The sequence below is a fragment of the Bombus vancouverensis genome, chromosome 14 (assembly GCF_051014615.1).
Source record: "Bombus vancouverensis nearcticus chromosome 14, iyBomVanc1_principal, whole genome shotgun sequence".
NCBI classification, from domain to species: Eukaryota; Metazoa; Arthropoda; class Insecta; order Hymenoptera; family Apidae; genus Bombus; species Bombus vancouverensis.
This window is the reverse complement of record NC_134924.1, coordinates 8,441,757-8,450,823: the sequence shown is the minus strand read 5'-3', so window position 1 is coordinate 8,450,823 and position 9,067 is coordinate 8,441,757.

The window sequence follows — 9,067 nt, the reverse complement described above, 5'->3', positions numbered from 1 at the left end:
TCGGACGAAAGATCATGATCGTGCGATTTCGCCGGAATAGATAACAGACGATGAGAATCAACAACATCCGACGCCCGTAAATTATACGATATTTCCGGTTATCCAGGATCGAGAAAGTGCGCTGATCGAAAACAAACTGTATTGTTTAGCGTGATACTTCAACTTCTGCGGTAAATACAGGGCCGTCCGTTTAGTTCAACGTTTTAGCATCGTGTTGGAGATCCTGCCGAAGGCGTTCGCGAACAACTGCAAGCAGGTGAACCGGCCAATCTAAACATCCCGTTATATGTATGTATACGATCACTTGGATTATTTGTTTAGTCCTTTCAGGGGATCGTTACTCTCTGAGCGAACATGATTTCCGCTTCCCAAGAGCAGGCTGTGGAAATCAAAAAATTATCTTACGCGATAATTCGTGCTAGAATACCGCGATACGGAAAGTTTGAAACGCGAAAATGTAATGGCAACTAATCGATTTAATCTTTGATCGAAACTAATCGGAGATTAGTAAACATCGCTCGTTAAACGGCTCGTTATAAAGCGTCGATTCGCTTTGACGAACTGCGCGACGATAAGTTTGATCGTGCGCTGTTTATTCGTTATTTACGAGTAATCTTGCATAAATATACGTCGCAATAATTATAACGGGAATTATACGTTGACGGGTATTTGGACGCGCACGTACATACGTCGCGTATGCAAACTAAGGAGAAGGACATAAAATTTACGATATAATATATAATGTACGCAAATACATTAGTCATACACGTTCGATTCCAATTATTACCTGGCAACAACACATAGATCGCACTTTGTATTACACATTACGAAACGTAATTGTAAACGCGTCGTTGATTGTAGGTAAATGCGATGCATCGTTATCGTATTCGATGACAGGGACTCGTTCAACATCCGGAAAGGTGAAAAAACTTTGACGCGATGATTCTTCGATCCAACAGCTACTTTACATTCATTACCATCGTTGACGCGTTTCGGTGCCGGGGCGGACACGGACACGCTCCATTGGTCGAAACTTCATCAACGTCGCGATAATCGTGTCGTCGATTGCGACAGATATTCTATTTTCACTGAATTAGTTGCCGCCGCGCGACAACCAATTGCAGGAAAAATTCAATTAGCATTACCAACGTTCGCAGTAATCGCTTTACAGATTGCCAGACGCGTTAAAGCGTGACCATCAACTTTTCCCTTTATCGCGTTTCATCGTATTCTGGAAAACTCGTGGGTTATCGATGACGAGAAGAAAAAATCGCTGCACAAATTCGAGTGAGTTGGATAGCATAACGATCTAGAAGTATAACTACCGTGTAAATCCGTTTCAAGTTGGTTCGCGTAACTTCAATCTCGTATGAAATATTCCGCGAAACGAGGGAAAACCTCGTAAGCAAGACTCGTTGCATCGCGTAATAAGTACGGGAATAATATGAAAACTAATAAAGTTAGCTGACAGGAAAGGTGGAGGCTTTCGGGATTCGAGATGAATAGGCAGCGGGGCTCACTGGCGAGAAGATACATAGTTGTTAGGCGACAGCAAGCGTATCCAGTCACGAACGGACCGGGCAAAGTGTAAGCAAATGCGGCGTGCATTCGCCACTATAATGAAGATGCAAGCGGACCGGTAACGGTTGAATGCAGTTGCGTATTACAGAGGCGTACAGAGGCGGAGGAACCACCGTGTCGGACAGATAATTAGGTTATACTTTGTAGCGCGGCAAGCATGGTATTATCGTTATCGTCATGGGAAACGACGCTCGTAGAACGCCGCGGGGTATTCGTGTTATTTTCAACGAACCTGCCACCCCGTCATCGCTTATACCGGTTAAATCTCGCTCGTCCGCGGTAAATGCTCCCCGCGAGGTGAATAAATCCTTTAATTTGCGTCGGTGGCTTTCAACAATTCATAGATTTTTCAATTTTTCCATTTTCCTTGTTCTCACCCAACTTTCAGCCGTTCCTCCCGCCGCTTACCTCCGACCTTTCCAATTCCTATTGCGCGTAATTTCGCTGGCACGCGCAATTACCGTCGAGATATAATTTCGTTTCAAGAACGGCGCGCGTTACCTTCGTTCACCGAACTGTCCAAGAGTTAAAACGGTGCTTCGACCAGTCACGGAATATTTGTAGAATCGCAACGACATGGAAAGCGTGGTGGAAAATTTTAGCCCGAGTCTCGGCTAACGGCTGAAAAATTTGTTCGCGGAACGACGTTTCGCGGGACGGACCAAGAGCCAAGAACGAAACTCTTCAACGGGCCCGATATTTTGCCATTCGCGTTCCTAACTTTCCAGACTTGATTCTCTTGCGACCGCCCCCAAAGTTGAAGGAATTTAATCGACGTGAAATGACCGAAGCTGGGACTGACGCCACGTATTCCAAGCATCGAATTATGTCTATTCCTCGCCAACTTTTCGCCGATCGTTCGCCGAAAACGTGCACGACAAAGAAAAAATAGACGGGAAATAATTTCTACGAAAGTCCTTGTTGGCGTAAAGAACGATTACCCGTACGAGCCACCGCCACTCGTCGTACAAATATATTGGGTTAGCAACTAAGTGATTGCGGATTTTGTCATTAGGTGGTAATGACAAAATCCGCAATCGCTTAGTTGCCAACCCAATATTAGCTTAAAGAAACTCTACGGTTTGCGTTACGCTGGACCACATAATTTTCAGGGGATTAGTTCGTTTAATCGAATCAGAATAGTTATAGTGTATTCGTTATATTCCACTAACCGATATCAACCATGTACCTAAAATAATTGCAGCCATTTACGGCAATATAGTCTTCGTTAAATAATTCATGGCTGCCCCACGGATGATGAATATAATTTGTAATGCTAAGAATAGTACAGACACAGTATGGAACATGCAATGAAATTACCTTTATCTCAATGTCCAATACTATTATATTTATGACGCATAAATTATTATAAATCGTAGAGTTAGAAGCAATCCCACGACGAGAAATTGAAACGCGGTGGCGGCGACGGTGGCACAGTGGATTTCATTTAATTTTAGCGCGGAAGATTCGTTTGTACACAGCCGATGGTGCACCACCGTGTTTACCGTATCGATGCAACCGTGTTCGAGTTCGAGGACTTACTTTAATACCATTAAAACTTGACCGCATCCGTTCGAAATTATCGATAAAAGTTTCTAATGCTTTTCATAGCCTTGGATTACGCGCAAATTCGATAAGACTAAAGAATTGTACCGCGCACGAATCGCAAGGATAAAACGGGACTACCGATCTCGCCGATATTTATCGTTGATACAGACGGATCGAGAAAGGACGAACGACTCGAACGATTATTCGAACGTTACCTTCTAGCTTTTTGAGAAAGGTCGTACGTAATGAATATCCTCGTTAATTCATTTGCGTGTCGCAAAGCAGAAAATTTAATATGGAATAACGCATAATTTTAATTAACGTAACAGTAATTATAAAATGTAATTACACACGTAAATAGCATCGACCATTAAGTGCATTCGATATGCAGCGATTGAATCGATCCAGCTAATAATGGGAAAATTAAAGTTCGCGCAGGATATCGTTCCAGGTAGGATATCCGAGATAGATAGGTACTTTCCGTGCATGTTCGATAACTGAAATATCGGTATCATACCGCGTATCATACCGACGATAAATGTTGTTCAATCGGAGAAACGAAAGGATGACGAAATTACACCTAATGCCGTTTCGTAATTTGTTCAGTGACCTAATTCCAAGCGACGGCCGCTCCAAGATTTAGTGCGATTTAATCCACCTGTTGGCGAAATAAATCCATCGGGACGATTCGATCCCGATCCCGTGTCATCGTCTCCAACTTTTTGAATTTCCTTCGGCGAGAAAAATCCGATCGACGGTAAATCTTCGAGCCTGACAATCACGACGGCTCGAGAACACACCCTCGTTTTTACTCCTCTCCGGAGGAGAATTGCTTTATCGCTACCGCGCTACGACGCGACGCGACGTCCCGACCTTCTCGCTTCGACGTCGTCTAATCTCTTTCTTTCCACGGTCTTCTATACAACTTCGATTCGATGTGGCACAACCGACTTCATCGATCCACGCGACAATCGAAACACCCTCTAACACGCTTTCTACCCGGCAAATCGACTGCTCGAATATCAGGATTCGATTCCAGTTCACACGATCATATGCATGAGCCGCGATACTCTGAAACCCGAGGTACACGAGCTTCCACGCTGCGCGATGAAAAATACATTGGACAAAATAGGTTTATGGTACGGAGCTAGCTACCGCGTGCGCGTTATTAACGCTCATATACAATTTACAAGGGTAGAAAATTGATTTCATAACAGCGTCGGAAGACGATAGCGTACATCGCTCGGCATGGTGCCGTAGCTAATTGTTTTCCATAACGCGCGTGAAATATTCTCGTCGAAGTAAAATGATACGACGTAAAATCCGATTTCGTCTATCTCGCAGATGCGCTTTCTTCTCGAGTCCGTGACGTTCCCCACGGAATGGATGATCTGATAACGCGTAAACGTTTCCGATCGTTCCGTATCACGACGCTACACATCAACAACAACGAACAAAGAGCTAACGTGGTTTAATTATACGTAAAACCTTTCAGTTTGGAAGATGTAAAATGGCACGTCCGGTGATTCATCGATTCGATGTCTCAACTTTCTCCTCTGTCCTTCTGTCGGGCTCTCGAATCGTCGTGACTCTCGCAATGCGGGACGTAATTACGTTACGTTAATTAATCCAGCATCCTCCTCGCTCCGTATCTAGCTCTCTCTCTCTCTCTCTCGCTACTTTCGCCGTTTGCCAACGCCCCGAGCTCTTTTAATTCGAAAGGAACTCCCGATGAAACGGAAATGAGTTACCTCACTTCCGTTTGCAGAAGATTTCACGGTGAATTTGCGAATCCCTCGGCTCGCTGTGGACTAGACATTCAGCACGATTCACCACCACCACGTTCAATCTTCGTCGCTAAGATAGAAGGAGGGTTAGATTCAACCTCGACCCTTCGAAGCCTGCCCCGCCTTTCGATTCTCACTTTTTCTCCTTTGCAGCTTCTCTCCCGCCATGCAGATAGACTGCCCGGATCTGCTCATTCTTACGGATGAGCTTAAAACCACATCGAACGACAGAGATAGGTCAGCTTTGCATGTCCTTCTCTCTCTCACACACACACGCTTTCCCTCCCTTCTCTCATTTATACAAAATGTAGGGAGAACACGAATAGAGTGACGATCAACGGCAACAAGCTCTTCTTCTTCCTTTTCTCTTTCCTTCTGCCACCAAAGCACCCGTTAGACAGAGCGAGCGATAGAATCTCTTTCGCTGTTGCGTTCTCTTTGCTGTCTCTTACGGGAACGTGCAGTACAGCTGTACAAGTCCTATATCTGCCGCTAACCTAAATTTCAACAGTTGGGTGAAGTTTTCGCGGCACGCTTTGACTGTCGACCGTCGTCACCGTCGTAGGTTGCAAAAAGTTCAATTTTCAAGCGATCGATGTTCGTTTCCATCGCTTTAAGCTAGGAAACACGGTAAAATTCATACACGATCAGACAATTAATACTCGATGGAGTTTCCCAGCGAGATCGTTTCGCTTTTCCTGCCTGATCGCTTTTCAAGAGACCGCTTTGACGCGGTGGCGATGCTTCGTTTTCTTTCGTCTTCGCGCGATACTCGTTGAAACGATTGCCGCTCGAAGCCGCCGAGCGCCGAAAGCTCGCTTTGTGATCTTTCCATTAAAATTTCGATTAAGGACGAGACCGAGAGCGGTAGTGTTGTATCGTGGCTCCGAGATTTCAGGCTCCGGTATCGATAGCGCCCAGCAGCATCGACCACGAAATACATTCTTTCTCGCGATACTTAAATCGCGTGTAAATCATTCTCGTGCGCTATACACGTGTACGTGGTACACACCAAAGACCTGAGGTGATATTGGCTGCAGCGCGTTAAATAATCACTCGATGTTTAGGTCAACAATATATTTTTTAACAAGTTGATCGCGTCGCGTATCGCTCTTGGTTTCGCTGGTCAATCTCGCTGCGTGGTTACAACTCCATTTTATCGCTTCCTGGTTCGAACTTAACTGTCGATCGGATTCGATTCTTTTCTTTTTGTCGCCTCTCAATATTCAGCGGAAGGAGCGTTGGGATATTGATGGCTCATTAGGCACTTCGTTTTGGCGATATACATCGTTGCCGAGTGCCGCCACAGACCCAAATAAGGCGCACTTCTTTCCAGTTACCCGCCGGTAAACTGCACTCTTGACAATCGCTACTCCGCGTCTTCCTCTAACTTAAACTCGGCAGGAGAATACTAGTAGCGTGTTCCCGTGGGAATCGTGACGCGAGATGAGAGACGTTTTAGCGACGTAGGGAACGGAACAACTTAAAGTAGACGGAACAAGTTTTCGCGACAGCAGAAGGAGACACGCGTTGGTTTCGCACGCGATAATTTGCCAGCCGGTCGAAGGAAAAACCATGCTGCTCCTCGTCTACGACGAGCAAAGTTCCGATCAATGGATGCCGCGCGTTCGTTTTTTCACCTTGATGAGAAGAATGCGAACCGGTGAAAATGTCGCGCGAAACGAACGTCGCAAAAAATACCCTCCAAGCAGCAAACCCTGGATGTTGGTAAAATTTCGTCGATGGGGAAAATTTCTAAAATTTTCGACCACGGAAATCACGAAGCACGTTGGAACGTTCGCGTGTTTTTCACCGCGGAGACGCGATTCTCGACGGGGGATTAAAATATATCGCTGTCGATAGTTCGAATGATTTTCTATGAAAAGGTCGGGAAAGGAGTGAGTGAAAAAATTGATTGGCAGCGGCAAATCGTTAAACGAAAAAAGCAAATACGGTAAATACAGTACATTCCCGTAAAACACGCGAAAAGCAACGGTTGCTTCGGACAATACAGCGACGATCAGTTATTTCCGATCGAGCGAATAACATACATAGATATTGTAAAGGGTAACGGCACGGCGATCGTTATCGGTGTGCACGTCACCGCAACCGCGAAACGCGTGCTCGTGAAAATGAAAAACTTGGGATAAAGGTGTCTTTATGAGGCATTACAAAGCAGAAAGGGGATGCGACTCGTTCTGTCTTGAATTACGACGCGTACCACCACCGTCATAGTTTCGAACGAGAGCGCAGGTCGTAAAATATTTAGAGAAACAGTCGGGTTTCTGCGTTGTTCGAATTGGAAACCGACTTGGAACGTACGAGCTGTTTCCGTAAAAAAGTTACGACTAGGTTGGGGTTAGGTTGCGTGGATCGCTAGGCTAACTTTTGGTAGAAAAATTTTCCAGCGATCCGACGATCGCGACGTAAATCGTCGACTTATCGACGAGAAAAAGAGGAAAGCGAGGATAATCGATACGATCTTGTTCGTCGGCCGCTGTTCTTCTACGCTCTGCACCGAGTAAATATTTGAGGGAACCTCGTTCGATTCGGATTCAATTTGAATGGTCCTCATCGCGTGGCTCGGTTTCTTTTAGCAGCGTGAAATATGATCGAGGGAACTAGCGGGAAACGTTCGGGAAACTCCAATCTTCGAAAAGGAAACTAGTTATACCGAACGGACACGGTTTTCAACTTTGGCCACCGCGTGGTCGATACTCGGGGGACAGAGAAGTCGAAATAGGTAGACTGATTTCAAATTCCACTTCCATCAGGTCGCGACTAGCCGCAAACGCGAATGCGAGTGTAATTCCAAGTTTTCTGAGAAATAGAGAGGTGAGGCAGGAAGGGTGGTGAAGCGACAGCTGCTTTCACATTCATTTCGCGGTGAGGGAGCAGACCGATGCCGAGAGAATCCGAGAACGATCGAACCTACTACGAACGAGACCTGATCATCCTAATGGAAATTGCTACCGAGCCGTATTTCGCCTGACGTTTTCGGCCCGGGGTCAGTTTTAAATTTCACTTTTGTCACCGAGCAACGCGAACAGAAACGGACACAGCCGCAAGAAATTCAATCTCGCCGCTTTACGCCGCGCCACCGCGTCATACCGGCTAAAAGCATCCACTTCGTGTAGCGACAGTTTGTTTTACGGACACGAGCCACCCCTGCTCCAACCGTTCGCTGTCCGGTTTATCCTACGCCCCTTCCATCCAACGCCTTCCCGTTTTTCCTTCGCCCATTAGCCAGTTTCGCCCGTTTCTTACCCACCCGCCTTTTCCCCTCGCGTATCTTTCCACCAACATCGGCGACGCTAAATGCAACGATACATCGTTGAATATTTTTTGGCAATGAATGGAAACGTAGCGCGACGACCAGCGAAAAGCACCGCGCGGTATCGCACCGCCCTTTTCGCTAATTAGAGTAACGCCATTTTCCGTTAATCAAACATTTCGTGCGTGTTTACTTTCAACCGTTTTTACGACTAAATGCATCCATGTAATTACGGTAAAACCGGGCGAATTGGCTTCTTTGTTGAGCAACGATGCGTCAACGGAACCGGTCGGCGTTGAGAGAAATTCAACTTCTAAGAGGGTTTGCCTCCCAAGTTGGGTCCCGCGGGAGAGAGAAGGGGTGGGGGGGGCGGGTTGCTCGACCGAACGCGAACAAGATGCGACATTAATTTCTAGCACGATACTGAAGCTCGTGTGTGTTGGGCGCTTTATCTAGCTGCGATACAGGCAATTGTTTAACACCGGAAAGTTGTTCGGTGTTCTCGAGTCGAGTCACGCGCGGTCCGCGCGAAATCCCGGGGCAAAATGCGCAATTTAATTAATCGTACGCTCACACTCGGATTCGCGCCGACTTCGCCGCAAAACGACCACGCTCTGTATCGCCTCGCAATAATGTTTTTATTCGCGCGCGCGCTCCATCCGCGTTGTTCTTACGGCCATGCCATCGATCGTAAACGACGCACCCTTTCTTTGCAAAAGTTGCCGCGAGTCTGGCTGTGAAAATTCGACGCGCCCAACGGGACGAGTTATTAGTTTACTCGTTTTCGAAAATGTTGATTCCCTTGAAAATTACGCTTGCGTTGGAACTTCAGCCGGCAGGCTGAATCGTATCTGCGGAACCTGCGGATACACGACGT